General features: G+C 47.2%; 2 pseudogenes; both read left to right on the forward strand.

Moving 5' to 3' along the window:
- The first annotated feature begins 425 nt into the window (after positions 1-425).
- On the forward strand, positions 426-656 carry LOC136172758 (U6 spliceosomal RNA; annotated as a pseudogene).
- Positions 657-5,501: 4,845 nt separating this feature from the next.
- LOC136171536 (cytochrome b-c1 complex subunit 10 pseudogene) lies at positions 5,502-5,662 on the forward strand (annotated as a pseudogene).
- The last annotated feature ends 12,774 nt before the right edge of the window (positions 5,663-18,436 follow it).

The raw sequence follows: 18,436 nt of genomic DNA on the forward strand, positions 1-18,436 counted from the left end.
GGAGGAGGGCAGGAAGGAATCCTTTCTCCTTGTGAGCCCTCACGGTGCTGATGAGATGTAAATGCTTAGAATACCTGCGGAGAGGAGTATGGAACTGCCTTTTATAATTTTTGGTAAGACAAACCTTGATGCCAGCCCAGGTCACAGGAGGACTTACAGCAAGCCCTGCTCGGCGCTCCCTCATCGGCAGCATGGGCAGAAGGTCCCCGAACAGCAGCTCCGCCTGCGGCCGGCAGACAGCCTCCCGGAGGGACCCGGCAGTCACGGCTCTGCCTCGGCAGGCCGTTAACCAGCTTCCCCCCGCAGAGCAAAGGGCCCCTTAACTCCAAACTCATTTGCACAGAGAAGAGGAAAGAATCAGTCATAAACTATAAACTACATCAAGTATCTTTATTTTTAAATTTAAATATAAAAAGTGAAGGATAGTGCTCGCTTTGGCAGCACATAGACTAAAATTGAAACGATACACAGAGGATTAACGTGGCCCTGAGCAAGCTGCTGCTGCTAAGGCGCTTCAGTCGTGTCCGACTCTGTGTGACCCCATAGACGGCAGCCCACCAGGCTCCCCCGTCCCTGGGATTCTCCAGGCAAGAACACTGGAGTGGGTGGCCCTGAGCAAGGGTGATGTGCAAATTTGTGAAGCATTCCATGTTTAAAAAAAAAAAAGTGAAGGTTAAAAGCAGTAAAAATGACACTTTAAGTGAATAAACTACAAACTAAATCAACTATATATTCTGACATATATAAAAAAGAGAGGGATGGTGGAAGCAACACAAATTACTGTTAAGTGAGCAGCCCTTGGCTATGTGGGTACCACCCAAATTCTCCAGTAAATTCCACCACTAGACTCGGCTGCAGACACCATCTGGGAACCAGAACTGCCCTTTCCATCACACCAGGAGGAGCCTTCTTTGTCACCGGGCCACGGAGAGAATCCAAGTCTGTGCCTTCAGGCACTACTTCTGCCAGGCTCCAAGCAGAAGTTCTGTTCTTCATTTTCTCCTGCAGGTTAATGGTGGTAAAATGAGGCAAAGGAAGCGCCTAGAACTTGAGCACCTTCCCTTTCTGCAGTGGTTTTATTTTCCTCTCTTTCTGTGAGTGACTTTTGAATCGAAAGAGAAAGGGCGCATTTCCACAGTTCTCCTCACCGGGATTTGGGGCTTAAGAGGTACTGTCATGGGGCAATTGTTCAGCTCTTATCACTACTGGCTGCTCCTCATCCTCATCTTCTCGGGTGGGTTTGGGGTTCTCTTCCGAACAAAGGCAGGTGACCTGGGGACAGTGCCTGGAATTTCTTTCTTATTGGGAACACCCACAACACCTAACAAGATACGATAAGGGCAAGGCTTCGCATAAATTTAAAGTGTTTATCCTCCAATACCCTCTTTGCCTTTCGCTGCTTGATTCTTTTCTCCATTTCAAAATCAAAGCCAAAATCAAAGGCATGGGGGGTGGCTTCTCTGGCTAGTTTCTTAGGGAAAACGTGCCCACTGTAAAGAACTCCGGAATCCAGTTTCCGCGCTTTAAATTTGTAGAGCCCTGCTTCTACAGGATTACATTTCTTGGATTTTGCATTGGTTTCCAACATCTCCACCACCTCTTGATGCATTTTTATTCTCTTCTCTGACTCTTGCTTCTCAGTAATTTTTCGGATCTTCTGTATATGGGAAAAAGAACCTGAAAAATAGGTATGCATTTATACGTGACTGAATTAAGTTCCTGTGCACCTTATACAAATACAACATTGGAAATCAACTGCATTCCAGTATAAGATCAAAATGAAATTGCATAGAAAGTTTTCTCTCACATCCATACAAGAAGAAAGGTGCATGAAGAAACGCTGCCACCTTGTGGCCACTTTCCATAACAACAGGTGGAAAGCTGTGCTGATGGGGACTTAATATTCAGAAGGCCTGTGGGGTTGAGTTAAATAACTCCTGCCTTCAAGGACTGTTCCAGGAGTGTTCATCAAAATACAGGGCAGGCGTTCAAAAGTCAATTGCTAGATGTTTCACTCATACCCTTAAAAAAACACAGGAAATGCTGTCAACCTTGCTAAATATTCAGTTCAGTTCAGTCACTCAGTCGTGTCCGACTCTTTGTGACCCCATGAACTGCAGTATGTCAGGCCTCCCTGTCCATCACCAACTCCCGGAGTTTACTCAAATTCATGTCCATCGAGTCAGTGATGCCATCCAGCCATCTCATCCTCTGTCGTCCCCTTCTCCTCCTGCCCCCAATCCCTCCCAGCATCAAGGTCTTTTCCAGTGAGTCAACTCTTCGCGTGAGGTGTCCAAAGTACTGGAGTTTCAACTTCAGAATCAGTCCTTCCAATGAACACCCAGGACTGATCTCCTTTAGGATGGACTGGTTGGATCTCCTTGCAGTCCAAGGGACTCTCAAGAGTCTTCTCCAACACCACAATTCAAAAGCATCAATTCCTCACTGCTCAGCTTTCTTCACAGTCCAACTCTCACATCCATACATGACCACTGGAAAAACCATAGCCTTGACCAGACAGACCTTTGTTGGCAAATTAATGTCTATGCTTTTTAATATGCCATCTAGTTTGGTCATAACTTTCCTTCCAAGGAGTAAGTGTCTTTTAATTGTATGGCTGCAGTCACCATCTGCAGTGATTTTGGAGCCCAGAAAAATAAAGTCTGACACTATTTCCACTGTTTCCCCATCTATTTACCATGAAGTGATAGGACCAGATGCCATGATCTTAGGTTTCTGAATGTTGAGCTTTAAGCCAACTTTTTCACTCTCCTCCTTCACTTTCAACAGGAGACTCTTTAGTTCCTCTTCAGTCTCTGCTATAAGGGTGGTGTCATCTGCATATCTGAGGTTATTGATATTTCTCCCAGCAATCTTGATTCCAGCTTGTGCTTCTTCCAGTCCAGTGTTTCTCATGATGTACTCTGCATATAAGCAGGGTGACAATATACAGCCTTGACATACTCCTTTTCCTATTTGGAACCAGTCTGTTGTTCCATGTCCAGTTCTAACTGTTGCTTCCTGACCTTCATACAGGTTTCTCAAGAGGCAGGTCATTTGGTCTGGTATTCCCATCTTTTTCAGAATTTTCCACAGTTTATTGTGGTCCACACAGCCAAGAAATCCAAATCAAAACTACCTCACACTGGTCAGAATGGCCACTGTCAGACACTCTACAAAGAAGCAAGGCTGGAGAGCGTGTGGAGAAATGAGAACCCTCCTCCATCGATGCTGGAATGCCAAATGGGAACAGCCACTATGGAGACAGTGTGTGTGCATGCTAAGTCACTTCAGTCATGTCCAACTCTTTTTGACCCCGTGGACTGTAGCCCGCCAGGCTCCTCTGTCCATGGGAGTCTCCAGGCAAGAATACTGGAGTGGGTTGCCAAGTCCTCCTCCAGGGGATCTACCCCACCCAGGGATCGAACCCACGTCTCTTATGTTTCCTGCATTGGCAGGTGGGTTCTTTACCACTAGCACCATCTGGGAAGCCCATGGAGACAGCGTGGAGGTTCCTTAAACAACGAAAATGGGAACAAAATTACAATATTCCTGTCAACTTAAAAAATATTCACAACCTAAAAGTTGAGAGTTATGTTTTATTTGGTGGGACTCTTTAGGACTTCAAGCCCAGGAGATACCATCTTAAGTAACCCTGAGAGAACTGCTCCCAGGAGGGTAGGGGAGGAGCCAGGTTACATAGAACTTTGTAACACGGGGCAGGTAGTCTGAATATCAAAACATTACTGTTAAAGAAACCGGATATCCTGAGTCAAGGAATTTCATGCTCTTCTGTGAATGGGAAGTGAGTCCTGGCTCACTGAAATCATTCCTTTCGTATGCACCTCCCTTGTATGGGCCAGCATCCTGTTTTCACATCCTGAGCTTCCTTTCCTCAGGGCTCATCTTAGAGCGTCTGCAGTCTGATGGCTGCTAGAGAGCAGACTTTCTTCTCCTTCCTGAGTTCCCTGAGGGCTCAGCGGCTCACACTGGAGAGTTGCAATTGCAGATAACTATGAGTTCTTGCCTGGAGAATCCCAGGGACAGGGGAGCCTGGTGGTCTGCCGTCTATGGGGTCACACAGAGTCAGACACGACTGAAGCGACTTAGCAGCAGCAGCAGCAGCATGACATCTATTTCTGCTTTGTTGACTATGCCAAAGTCTTTGACTGTGTGGATCACAATAAGCTGTGGAAAATTCTGAAAGAGATGGGAATACCAGACCACCTGACCTGCCTCTTGAGAAATCTGTATTCAGGTCAGGAAGCAACAGTTAGAACTGGACATGGAACAACAGACTGGTTCCAAATTGGGAAAGGAGTACGTCAAGGTTGTATATTGTCACCCTGCTTATTTAACTCATATGCAGAGTACATCATGAGACATGCTGGCCTGGAGGAAGCACAAGCTGGAATCAAGATTGCTGGGAGAAATATCAATAACCTCAGATATGCAGATGACACCACCCTTATGGCAGAAAGTGAAGAACTAAAGAGCCTCTTGATGAAAGTGAAAGAGGAGAGTGAAAAAGTTGGCTTAAAGCTCAACATTCAGAAACCTAAGATAATGGATTCTGGTCCCATCACTTCATGGTAAATAGATGGGGAAACAGTGGAAACAGTGTCAGACTTCATTTTTCTGGGCTCCAAAATCACTGCAGATGATGCCTGCAACCATGAAAGATGCTTGCTCCTTGGAAGAAAATCTGTGACCAATCTAGATGGCATATTAAAGAGCAGAGACATTACTTTGCCAGCAAAGGTCCATATAGTCAAAGCTATGGTTTTTCCAGTGGTCATGTATGGATGTGAGAGTTGGACTATAAAAAAAGCTGGGCGCCGAAGAATTGATGCTTTTGAACTGTGGTGTTGGAGAAGACTCTTGAGAGTCCCTTGGACTGCAAGGAGATCCAACCAGTCCATCCTAAAGGAAATCAGTCCTGAATGTTCATTGGAAGAACTGATGCTGAAGCTGAAACTCCAATACTTTAGCTTGATGTGAAGAACTGACTCACTGGAAAAGACCCTGATGCTGGGAAAGATTGAAGGCAGGAGGAGAAGGGGACGACAGAGGATGAGATGGTTGGATGGCATCACCGACTCAATGGACACTAGCCTGAGCAAGTTCCGGGACTTGGTGATGGGCAGGGAAGGTGTGCTGCAGTTCACTGGGCCCCACATCAGACACGTGTTGAGTGACTGAACTGTTGACGTGCTGAGTCAGACACGACTGAGGACTGCACTAAACAGCTGACATCCTTGTTTACTGATATAGCAGGAAATAGCCCATTTCTCACTCCCTAACACCATACACAAAAATAAACTCTAAATAATTTACAGATCTCATATGAGGACGGACACTCTAAAACCCTTGAGGAAAATATTGGCAGAAAACGCTTTGTTGTAAATTGCAGAAAGTTCTTTTCAAATCCACGTCTTAGAGTAACAAACAGTAAAACAAAAATAAGCCAAAGGGACACCCTGAGCCGGGATCCCTCTACTATGCTGACCAGGTTCCTGGGCCCTGAGCTACCACCAGCTGGCCAGAAACCAGGTCCCCCTGGCGAGCACGTGGGGCACCGTGGGGCTGCTGTGTCACTGACTGGCCGCTGATTCTGGACTGGGAGCCCTACATCAACAGCAAATTCAAGAAGGACGACTAGTGAAACTCACCCCTCAGGCTCCTGTGGCGTCTGCTGGGGCTGCCTCCCGCCCGCTGCATCTGGAACAGCCCAGGCACCCCAGATAGACTCTAGGAAGTACCTGGCACGCGTTCATTTCCTCCGTTGGTGGAATTAGCTTCGCTGTGTGGACACACCCGGCGTTAAACCACGCTCTGAAACCTGCGCGCCTGCACGTGTTCGTGCTGGGCCGCGGTGACCGGGGGATGCCTCTGCGCCAACACTGCGCAGGTCTGGGGTCTCCAGGGGCTGCAGACAAGGTGTGATCATTTCAGGTGTGTGGTGGGTGAAACCTGTACGGTGGTTTTCTCTCTCGCTGCCTAAACACGTCACCCCTGACTTGGTGGCTTAGGACAACATTCCCTCGCTGAGAGCTTGGGCGTGATCTGTCTGAGCGGTGCTGGCTGAGGGTCCCTCACGACCTTGCAGCAGAGGCACCATCTTCATGGTGGGCTGCGGGTGGGCAGGGGGTGGGGCTTCCACGAGGCCCCCTCAAACCCTCAATGGCTCCTCCCCAGGTGGGCCTCTCAGGGGTGACTTGAGCCTCTTTGCTGCATGGTGGGTGGGGGTTGGGGGTGCCTTTTACGAGAGACTCGGAAGTCTCAGGCCGTCTCCTCATCTCCTTCAGGGGGAGTATTAGGCTCTAGGTCTTGAAGGGAGGCACCTGAGAACCTCTAGACACTGTGAAATGGTTGCCATGGATACAAACACGAGCAGGTGCAGGAGGATGGATTGCGTACCCTCTGCCAAGTCCCAGAGGGGGCTAGAAACAGCCCCTCTGTTTAAACCGCCACGTCGTGACTGCCTGGGCGGCCACCATAGAACAGGCCGCCAAGCTCCAGGTGAGCCTCTTCCGGTTCGGAGGGCGGGGCCTGAGCTCACTTCCGGCAGGCTTGGCTCCTGGCTGAGGGCCTCGTCACCACGGCCTCACGTGGCCTGGCCTGGGCCTGTGAGCTGGGGAGCTCTCTGGGGACTCTTCGGACACGCTGCTTCTAGGGGATCACGCCCACACCCTGTGGACCTCATTTAACCTTGACAGCGTTCTCGGGGACCCTCTGCAGATGCACCTGCACTGGGGGGTTGGGGTGTCAATATACACACACGTTTCAGGGAGACATACTTTCAGTCCACAGCAGCCTTATACGTTTTAACACAAGGAGTGGCGTGAGCTATACACTTTTCTGCACCAGCCTTTTTCACCTACTGTGTATTTCCTGGAGACCAGGGAACTTTAGAAAGAACACAGCTTCATCATCCAAAAAGTCTACAGATAATAACTGCTGGAGAGGTGTGGAGAAAAGGCTAGCCTCCCACACTGGCGGCGGGAACGTGAACTGGTGCAGCCAAGGCGGAGAACAGTACGCAGGATCCTGAAAAACTAAAAGTGGAACTGCCTAGGATCCTGCAGTCCCACTCCTGGGCATATACCTGGAAAAGAGGAAAACACTCATTTGAAAAGATGCATGGATCCCAATGTTCGTAGCAGTACTATTCACAATAGCCAAGAAATGGAAGCGACCTACATGTCCATAGACAGATGCATGGGTAATGAGGTATATACACAGTGGGATGTCACTCAGCCATAGAAAGGATGAAGTACTGCCAGATGAATGGGTAACGTGGTTTATATACACAGTGGGATGTCACTCAGCCATAGAAAGGATGAAGCATTGCCATTTGCAGCAACGTGGATGGACCTAGAGATTTCCATACTAAGTAAAACCAGACAGAGAAATACAAATAGCACATGGTATTGCTTATGTGTGGAGTCTCTAAGAGAGGATACAAATGAACTTATCACAGAAATAGGCTCACAGACATGGAGAAAAAAAATGTGTGGTTACCAAAAGGGAACGAGGAGGAGGGAGGAATAAACTAAGAGATTGGGACTGACATGCACACTATATATGAAATGGATAAACGAGGACCTGCTGTATAGCACAGGGAACTATATTCAGTAACTTACATTAAACCATAATGAGAAAGTATGAAAAAGAAAAAGAATATAAGCCAAAAGGACATAATTAACCTTAGTAGCATTTTCACAGCAAAGGAAACCCTAAATGAAAAAGAAAAAAAAAAAACCTCCGAATAGGAAAAAAAGTTTCAAAACAAAGATCCCCACAAAGATTTCATCTCCAAAACATACAAACAACCCAATCAGCTCAATATCAAAAATAAAGCAAAAATACCCACTAGGAAATGGACCAAAGATCTCAAGGAACATTTTTTCATGAAAAAGGTCATATACATGGTCATTAAACACTTTAAAAGATGCTCAGCATCACTAGTTTTTAGAAGAAGGCAAATCAAAAGTCCAGTGAGCTCTCACCTCACCAGTCAGAAAGGCCATCTCAGAGAATCTCCAACAATACATGTTGCAGGGGATGTGGAGAGAAGGGACCTCCCCTGTACTCATGGTGAGAGTGTAAATTGGTACATCCATTAGGCAAAGAGTTTGAAGTTTCTTTTAAAAAACTAAACCTAGAAGTACCACAGGATCCAGCAATCCCACACTTGGGTGTGGATACGGAGAAAACTAAAGTTGGAAAAGACTCGAGCGGCCCTATGATCACAGCTGCACTAGGTATCATAAACAAGACATGGCAGCAATCCAAGGGCAGAACACAGAGGAACGGATAAGGATGGGGTGCCTGGACATAATACAGTATTATTCAGCCAGTAAAAAGGGTCAGATGATGACACTTCCAGCCACAGAGTGGAAGGTAAAGGTGTCATTCTAAATGAAGTAGGGGAGACAGGGCAAGACAAGAATCATATGGTATCACTTCTAGGTGGAATCTAAAACTGGAGACAGATGCACTTCTTTACCAATGAGGAAAGGCCTCACAGACTTATGGTTCCCAAGGAGGAAAAGAGGAGGGAAGGGAGAAACGAGCTGGTTCAGATTAACATACACACACTACTCTTTACAAAATCATCCACAAGGGACCCCGTGTGTAGCACAAGGAACCCTCCTCAACGCTCCATATAACTTATAGGGGAAGAGAACCTGAAAAAGAACATGATGTGTCCAGCTATACATGAGTCAAGTGCTTGGAAAGAGACCCCCCCCCCGAACTCATTACTGGGCTCAGTTGCTCCGTCGTGTCTGACTCTTTGCACCCCTTGGATTGTATCCTCCCAGTCTCCTCTGTCCATGGAATTTTCTAGGAAAGAATACTGGAGTGGGTTGCCATTTCCTCCTTCAGGGAGCTTCCTGACGCAGGGATCAGATCTACATCTCTCGTATGTTCTGCATTGCAGGCAGATTCTTTACTGCTGAGCCATACCAGGGAAGACCCACTCATTAAATCAATGTTGATCAAATCTACACTGAGGAATCCCCTCCCACCAGTCAGGATGGCCATCATCAGAAAGATCTCCAAAGAATAAATGCTGCAGAGGATGTAGGGAAAACGGAATCCTGCACTCAGAGTGGGGTGCACAAGGGTGCAGCCAAGATGGAAAACAGCACGGAGGTTCCTGATGAAAGGAAACAGAGGGGCCAGGGGTCCTGCAGCCCCACTTCTGGGCTCAGAGCTGGAGAACATCGCAATTTGAAATGACTTGTGCACCCCTGTTTTCAGGGAAGTGTCAGGAAGCATTTAAGATGAGGCTTCCTGTGTGCTGTTTTGGATCTGTCATGAATCCTTTGCTCCTTATTAAGTCCTGAATATTCAGGAATTAAGAGGAGTGGCATGCTGCTCCCAGGGCTGAGGAATGCACGCATTTCCTTCGTTAGTTTCTCCATACAGTGATAAGTAACTATTTACGACCCTCTTTCTTTTTATGAACCATACGGTAAAAGTGATTGTTTACAACTCTCTCTCTCTTTGGTATGGATTGCCTTATGTTTCCTTAATAATTTGTAAGTATGGACTTTTGACTTTTATCTTTGCTGGAAAAAGCTACCTTGTAAGACAGTATATGTACCCACACTGTGTTGAATAAAACACCTTTGCTCTATCAGAGCTTGGGTCCCCGTGTCTTTCTTTCCTTCTCTTTCTCTCTCTCAGGCTAATTCTTTGGAGCGCGGAGGCCCGCTGAGCTCACTTTCTTGCCCGGGCTTCTAAGACCCTCTGGAGAAGGCACACTGTGCCTTCATCCCCTTGAGAGGGCACCCGGTGCCTACGTGATGCAGTGCAAGCTCTGTGTCAAGAGCTTCATTGGTTTTATGCGTAAACCAAGGAATATCATCCTCTTTCTCTCTTTACTTTCTTATCATTGACTCCAGACCACCAGGTTCTGGCCCATTAAAGGACCTCAACAGGGAAGCACTGTTTACAATAGCCAAGACACAGGGTCCACCAAAATGTCCAGCAACAGGAACATGAAGACTGAGTGGTCCACCTATACACTGGAATACTCCTCAGGCTCTGGGAGTGGAATCAGGATGGGAGAATGTGGGCCTCTGACCAGCAGCTGGTTGGAAGAAGGGAGACCAGCCCTGAGGGTGGGGTTCCCTGAAGTATGCAGACCCCAGTTTCCTGATGGGCTTCATCCCCAGTGGGGACATGGGCAGGGCCTGAGCCCCTGTGAAGCAGCCACAGTGGCACTGGGCTCAAAGTCTCTGAGGGCGTCTCAAACTCTGACACCGTGTTTCACAAGGAACAAAAGAATGACGCTGAGCTCCTGAGTACCAATCCTTCCGGCTCCGAGTTGCTTCCAACAGGACCACAATCACCTGCGTGGGGTTGGCTGTGACCTGCCTGTCCAGCCCTCACTCCGACCCCAGCCTCTCCTCTTCCTCCTGGTGATGGTTCCAGTGACATTTCCAGCCTGGACCCCTCTCCCAGGCCAGATGCGCCTGTCCATCCACTGCCTCCCTGTCTCACCCTTAGGGCTAACATACCCTTGGAGGACTGTGGTCCTGCTGCTCCCCACGCCCAGGAGGCAGCCCCACCTTCCCCGACTGCTGAGCCCAGACACCCAGTATAACCGAGCAGGAGCCCATGGGGCCTTCCCAGGACAGACTCCATCCCGGATCCTCTGCTGCAGCTCCTCTCTGAAGTGCGGAGGTAACGGCTTCTGATGCACACTTCCTGGGTTGTTTTACAGGTGCCAAAACCCCCCGAATGGAAGGTGTTAACTACTTGATGAGCATGAACACATAGTCCTCTGATGAGCATCTCTGGCGGGTGTCGGGTTTGATTCTAAATGCTATTTTGCCCTCCTACGGTCTTGTTGGGGCTTCTCCTTTGCCTTTGGACATGGCGTATCTTTTTTTGGTGGGATCCAACATTCTCCTGCTGGTGGCGGTTCAGTATCGAGTTGCAATTTTGGAGTTCTTGCAGGAGAAGATGAATGCACGTCCTACTTCGCCATCTTGATGTTGTTGTTTGGCCTATTGTTTGCCAAAGAGACTTGTTCTATTCTTTCAAGACAATAAATTCTTTTTTTTTTAATTTAATCTTTTGTTTGAAAAAAGTTAGTGTTTCTGGTATAGTGAAGGACAGGGAAACCGGGCATGCTGCAGTCCATGGGGTTGCAAAGAGTCAGATGGGACTGACTGACTGACAACAACAAAAGATTATCTGCTTCCTTCCTGCCTGCCTGCCATGTATGCATAGATATCTGTATCTCTGAGAGGTAATCCACAATGTTTATCTCCTTCTTTCCTCATTTACTGAGGCTGCAACACTTTGCCCACCTGATGAGAAAAACTGATTCATTGGGAAAGACCCTGATGCTGAGAAAGATTGAAGGCAGGAGGAGAAGGGGAGGACAGAGGATGAGACGGTTGGATGGCATCACCGACTCAATGGATGTGAGTTTGAGTAAGCTTCAGGAGTTGGTGATGGACAGGGAGGCCCAGGGTGCTGCAGTCCATGGGGTCGCAAAGAGTCAGACATGGCTGAGCAACTGAACTGAACTGAACTTTCTCATATACACAGAAAGCTCAGCACTCTGATTGAAAATCTATGGCAAAAAAAAAAAAAAAAGAGTAGAGATACTCCATAGATACGTAATATCCCAATTAAGTGGTTATACACAGACAACAATCCCTACATTGTATTTGTCTATACCACATGATGTTAAAGAAAAGGAAAGAAAAGCAGTGCCTGGAAGCTGAGCAGGCTTGGCTCCTACTGCTGGGTTGGGGTGGGGTTGACACACCCTGGCCCCGGTACCCTTCACTGACCTTTTTTTTGTTTATTTGTTTTTTAGTTCTACCAGTTTATTGCTGCCACCCATCTCCCTCTACACTCACACACGCATGCTCAGTCATGTAACCCCAGGGACTGCAGCCCACCAGGCTCCTCTGTCCATGGACTTTTCCAGGCAAGAATACCAGAGTGGGTTGCCATTTCCTTCTCCATTCACTGACCCTTTTTAAAGATCCACTGTCTGCTATGTTCTGGATGCAACCAGCATCCCATGTGGCATCAAAGCCTGGAGGAGACTGAAGGTAAGATTCAGCTAGCTTCAACCTCTCCTGGTGCTGGGGTTCCCAGCTCGAGCCTCTGACCTGAGAGAGCAGCCTCCTGGCCCCTCAACACACTCAGCAGGGTGCAGTGGATCTGGAAGGGACTAATCTGGACAGGGTGTTTCTATGATGCTTTGAGGGGGGAAAGTAGTGAGACTCAAGCCGTTAAGTGTTTGCTCAGGCACATTCCACTCTATTTCACAGTGGTAGAAAGCATAATTTCCCTAAGGCTTCCGCAGGAAACAGGTTATTTATTTATTTATTTATTTTAAGATTTTAAAGTCACTCACTCATGTCCGACTCTTTGCAACCCCATGAACTATACAGTCCATGGAATTCTCTAGGCCAGAATACTAGAGTGGGTAGCCTTTCCCTTACCCAGAAGAGCTTTCCAACTCAGGGATTGAAACCAGGTCTCCTGCATTGCAGGTGGATTCTTTACCAGCTGAGCCACAGGGGACGCCCAAGAAGACTGGAGTGGGTAGCTTATCCCTTTTCCAGTGAATCTTCCCGACCCAGGAATCGAGCCAGGGTCTCTGCATTGCAGGCGGATTCTTTACCAACTGAGCTACCAGGGAACCGGAGGTGGGCCTGAAAAGTGCCGCCATCTCGTGGACATTCTCTGTAACTACAACATGACCACTTGTGCTCACTCAGTTCAGTTCAATTCAGTCGCTCAGTCGTGTCCAACTCTTTGCCACCCCATGGACTGTAGCACACCAGGCTTCTCTGTCCATCACCAACTCCCGGAGCTTACTCAAATTCATGTCCATCGCATCGGTGGTGCCATCCAACCATCTCATCCTCTGTTCCCCCCTTCTTCTGCCCTCAATCTTTCCCAGCATCAGGGTCTTATCCAGTGAGTTGGTTCTTCACATCAGGTGGCCACAGTATTGGAGTTTCAGCTTTAGCATCAGTCCTTCCCATGAATATTCAGGACTGGTTCTCTTTAGGATTGACTAGTTGGATGTCCTTGCAGTCCAAGGGACTCTCAAGAGTCTTCTCCAACACCACAGCTCAAAAGCATCAATTCTTTGGCGCTCAGCTTTCTTTATAGTCCAACGCTCACTTCCATACATGACCACTGGAAAAACCACAGCCTTGACTAGATGGACCTTTGTTGGCAAAGTAATGTCTCTGCTTTTTAATATGCTGTCTAGGTTGGTCATAGGTTTTCTTCCAAAGAGGAAGCCTCTTTTAATTTCATGGCTGCAGTCACCATCTGCAGTGATTTTGGAGCCTAAGAAAATAAAGTCTGTCACTGTTTCCATTGCTTCCCCATCTATTTTCCATGAAGTGATGGGACCAGATGCCATGATCTTAGTTTTCTGAATGTTGAGTTTCAAGCCAGCTTTTTCACTCTCCTCTTTCACTTTTATCAAGAGGCTCTTTAGTTCCTCTTCACTTTCTGCCATCAGGGTGGTGTCATCTGCATTTCTGAGGTTATTGATATTTCTTCCAGCAAACTTGATTCCAGCTTGTGCTTCATCCAGCCTGGCATTTCACATCATGTACTCTGCATATAAGTTAAATAAGCAGGGTGAAAATATACAGCCTTGACATATTCCTTTCCTAATTTAGAACCAGTCTGTTGTTCCATGTCCAGTTTTAACTGTTGCTTCCTGACCTGCATACAGATTTCTCAGGAGGCAGGTCACGTGGTCTGGTATTTCCATATCGTTAAGAATTTTCCACAATTTGCTGTGATCCACACAGTCAAAGGCTTTGATGTAGTCAATAAAGCAGAAGTAGATGTTTTTCTGGAACTCTCTTGCTTTTTCAATGATCTGGCAGATGTTGGCAATCTGATCTCTGATTCCTCTGCCTTTTCTAAGCCAGCTTGAACATCTGGAAGTTCGCGGTCCATGTACTGTTGAAGCCTGGCTTGGAGAATTTTGAGCATTACTGTCAGCATCCCTAATTGCTGTAGGAATGTCAGCAAAATGACAGTGAGATATCAGAAGGTAGCAGTTACAGGGACATCGTCACAAGCCTGCGAACAGTTTGGGGGAGGGGCCTGGGGACTAAAGAAGCCCCTATGCTCTCTGTGGCAGCAGCCAGTGTAATGGACAGTCCCCAAATGACTGAACCAAAACTATGAAGGGGAACCATGTCTACGGTTTGCATTCCCACACGGGGGCCTACATATATCCCAAGAAAACCATCGATGAAAGGCACGTGCACTCCAAGGAACACTACTACTGCACTACACCCCGTAGCCAAGACACATAACCCGCAACATCTCCACCGAGAATTTAAACCTCAACAAGATGTGGCACCTACATACAGTGGGCTGTTTCTCACTCCCAGAAAGCGGCCACTGAATGAGGGAATTGTGACACTGGTAACCACAGGGATGGTCCTTGGAGAATCATACACTAAGAGTAGTCAATCAGGCAGATGAAGACTATAGTATTGACCGTACCTTCCAGGCAAAGTAAAAATGACATAGAAGGCAACAAATTTGCAATCCAAAAAGAGATTCTGAGAATTCAAAGTCAGACAAAGGATTCCAGAAGAAAAAAAAAAAGTGAAGGACCTAGAATGAATTAGGATTTCCAGACTAACATAAACATAGAAACCTGTATCTGTAATAGATAATCCACAAGGATTATCCTCTTCCTTTCTTCCTTCCTTCCATATATACACAAAAATCTGTATTGCTCCCTATACACAGAAGTGTGTATCTCTAAGAGATAATCTATAACAATTATTTTTTCCCTGTTGTATACACTGAAAAGTGTATCTGAGATAAAGCATTCACAAGGACCTGATGCTTAGCACTCTGTTCAACTTTCTGTGGCAAAAATTCCAAGAAAAAGATATCCCATGGATAGATAATACCTGAATCGGGTGGCCGTACACTGAGCCCAACTTTGCAGATCCGCTGTACTCCAGCATGACGTCAGCATAATGTGAAGGACGGAAGAGCGGCCCCTACTCTGTTACCTCTGACCTCCGTGACTTGGACTTCTATCCCGTCCCTGGAGTCTGGGCAGGCTTGGGTGCCTTGGCTGCCCTGGGGTGGTGTCGACATGCCAGGCCGGTGCCCTTAGTTGAGCTCCCTCTTAAACCTGTATTGTCTGGTCACCTCTCGGGGACCAGAGTGCTTGATGCACCCAAAGAATGGTGCTCTGACCCTCTGGCCTCAAGGACCTTTGGGGGAAAGTCACCTCTCCTGAGCTCCCAGCCCAAGCCTCCTTCCTGCCAGTGCATCCTTCTAGGCACCTGAGCACCCTCAGTTGGGTGCTGTTGCCCGGGTTGGAATGTGCCTGCAAACAAGGTGTGAAACTTTAGGGGAGGAAATAGTGAGACAAAGCCCACGCACACTCCACTCCATTTCACAGCCAGAAGCTGACTTTCCCTAAGGCTCTGGTTGCCGAGTGACCAAAGCTGGGCGTGAAGAACTGCTGCTGCCGTGTGGACGTTTCCTGTAACTACAGTGTTACCACCACAGCTTCCTTCAGTTTAGGAGCTCGGTCAACTCTGTGACCCCATGGACTGCAGCATGCCAAGACATCCCCCTTGGGTGGCAGCTACCGGGGCACCCTGGGCTGCGGGCCTTTGGGACACACCAGAGAGTAACCCTGGCCAGAGTCCCTCCACTGTTCCCACAGCCTCTCGCCTGTTCGCAGAGGGTTTGAGGAGAAAGAAATGAGAAAACCCTAGAGGAAGCCTTAGAGGAAGCAGTTAGTACCAGATGTCTGTGCGTTACCAAAGTAAGCAGAATAAACCAAAACCTAGCCAGCCGGAAAGTCACATTAGCTTGACTTTCCAGTCTTTAAACCAGTGACCTTTCTCCAAAGTGCCTGGTAGGCAGAGTTTCCCTTCACAAGGAGAACAACCCTAATGGGAGTCAAAGGCCCCAGATGCAAGTCAAAGTTCCCCAGATTGGACAAGGTCACAAAGGCCCCTGTGGGACCCTGATGTCAAGCTGTTCTGGGGAAAAGGCTATTTGAGCATTTAATTTACAAAGGAAAGAAGTATCTATCACAAAGTCAATCAACTTCTTCCCCACTGTCAAAGTTATCCAGGGCTCCTGTAGGGGAAATTAGAATTGGATGTCTCATGTTCAAGGCAGCCTGCGGCCCTGCTCATTATCAGAGTGTTCCTCACCTTTGTACAGTGTTTCTGACTGCCAGATTACTTAATTGTAAGCAATTGCTCTTCTGATCTTAACAAATCTCATATGCACCCCAAAGATCTTTCTTTCTGGATAGGTGAAATATTTCCCATGTTTATAAGCTTCATAACACCAAAACACAAAAGACGCAGACAAAGCCCAACAAAAATAGCACAGATAGATTCATGACAGCATCAATGTATACAGATGAATCGATTTTCTCATCAGGTAAATAAGTTACCCTACAAAACAAATGAACTAATTCCAACTAGACTATCCACCCCCACAAGCTCCCCAATGATCTGGTTCCAAGTTAGCCAATTCCCAAATCAGGCAAACAAATTTACCCTACAAAACAAATGAGCTAATTCCAACTAGGGTGGGCTTCCCCACAAGAACTAGTTCCCAAATGAGCCAGTTCAGGGTAGAGTCCAACAACACCTCGCCTCTCCAACAGGGTACCCCAAACAAATTGACTTCTCCCCTAAAGGAAAAGCATAAATTGATATGAGAGAATGTTCCCAGTGTGCACACTGGAGTGTCTTACCCTCCAAAACTCAGCCCGTGTGCTCCTAACACAAAAAGGCACACAGAACAAGCAAACTAGCTGAATCGGCTATTGGATTGGGTAGACTTACCCTACAAATTAAATCGAGTCCATCAACTCTAGGAAGTTTGTCAGTTCCTTGTCTCAACTGCCAAGCACTGGGGGCAGCCAGTGCCACTACAGTGAATCTTGAAGAAAATACCCTCAGGACAAATGGTCCCAGTATTCCCTGATCAGGGCCAGCTAGCCACCAGCAGCAAGGCACCTGCCTGGCTGCACCAAATTGTTACTGAGTCCAGCCTTGCTCTTCTCATCACACAGCAGGCAAGTGAATCTGAGAGATGAGGAGATGAGGCATGGAAGAGACTTTACTCAAAGCCAACTGACCAATGTGATGACAGGCTAGTGCCTCAAAATAACCATCTTGTCAAGGCCTGGTTGCCAGGTTCTTTTATGGATCAGAGATGCATGGGGGAGGGGGGGGCGGGGGGGCAGGGGAGTGAGGAAACAAAGTGAAACTATTCAATCCTTGCAAATGTCCCCCAGAACCTGGGATGAGTGGGCAAGCCTTAGGCAGAGGAATGTGTTAGTTTCACTTCCTTACAGCCTTCACAGGTGGGCAGCTCAGGCTACCTTCCTCAGGCAGGCCATTATGTAAGTTTATAATAACAAAAAAGGGTTAAAGTCTCAGGGTTAAAGGTTAAGGGGTTAAAGAAGCAGGTCCAGTGTAAATATAAGTTAACCCTTCTCCATTATACTCTGTCCAGGTTGGTGATAGTGAAGTGAAGTTGCTCAGTCGTTTCCGACTCTTTGTGACCCCGTGAATTGTAGCCTACCAGGCTCCTCCATCCATGGGATTCTCCAGGCAAGAATACTGGAGTGGGTTGCCATTTCCTTTTCCAGGGGATCTTCCCGACCCATGGATCGAACCCAGGTCTCCCGCATTGGAGGCAGATGCTTTAACCTCTGAGCCACCAGGGAAGCCTAGATTGGTGATAGTCCTTTGAATTATGTCTTTTTCACAATGTATAATTCTCTGGTTGCAGGGCAGGTGGCATCTGATCTTTATCCAAAGATAGATTAGTGAGATAAGTTTTAGAAACAAACTTAGAGTGCCCCTTGATAGCTCAAGTAAACTTTTTAACAATAAAACACAAGAGCAAGTGACTACCTGGGAAGTGAGTTTTGGCAAACACAAACCTTAATTAACAAAACTGTAATTTAACATTTAATGAAACAGAAAAAATTTTTTTCATTGTGGGGGCATTAATCTCAAAGCCTGAGAAGGCTTTATTCCATGAAATAAAAATGAGGTTTGTCAGGTGGCCAGGAAAGCCAAGTGTTCCTGACTGTTTGATTTCAACAATAGATACTCACTTAGCCGAATATCTGTTAGGGGAGGGAGGGAGGGAATAACTGTTAGGGGAGGCACAATGATGGAAACCGCCCACCCTGGCCAGGCACCATCTAACCATATAGCCATCTGCATGAATTGTTTTACGACAGGAGGTCCTGGTAAGGAACATGGAACTAATAAGCCACCACCAACCGGAAGAGCTCAGGAATGGTCAAAAGGTAACACCACGCATCCAACCACCTCCCAGAATCCTCCTCGCTGACATCCATCTTGGCTGAGCGATGACTGCACAGCCAAGA

The sequence above is a fragment of the Muntiacus reevesi genome, chromosome 7 (genome assembly GCF_963930625.1).
Source record: "Muntiacus reevesi chromosome 7, mMunRee1.1, whole genome shotgun sequence".
Taxonomy (NCBI): Eukaryota; Metazoa; Chordata; class Mammalia; order Artiodactyla; family Cervidae; genus Muntiacus; species Muntiacus reevesi.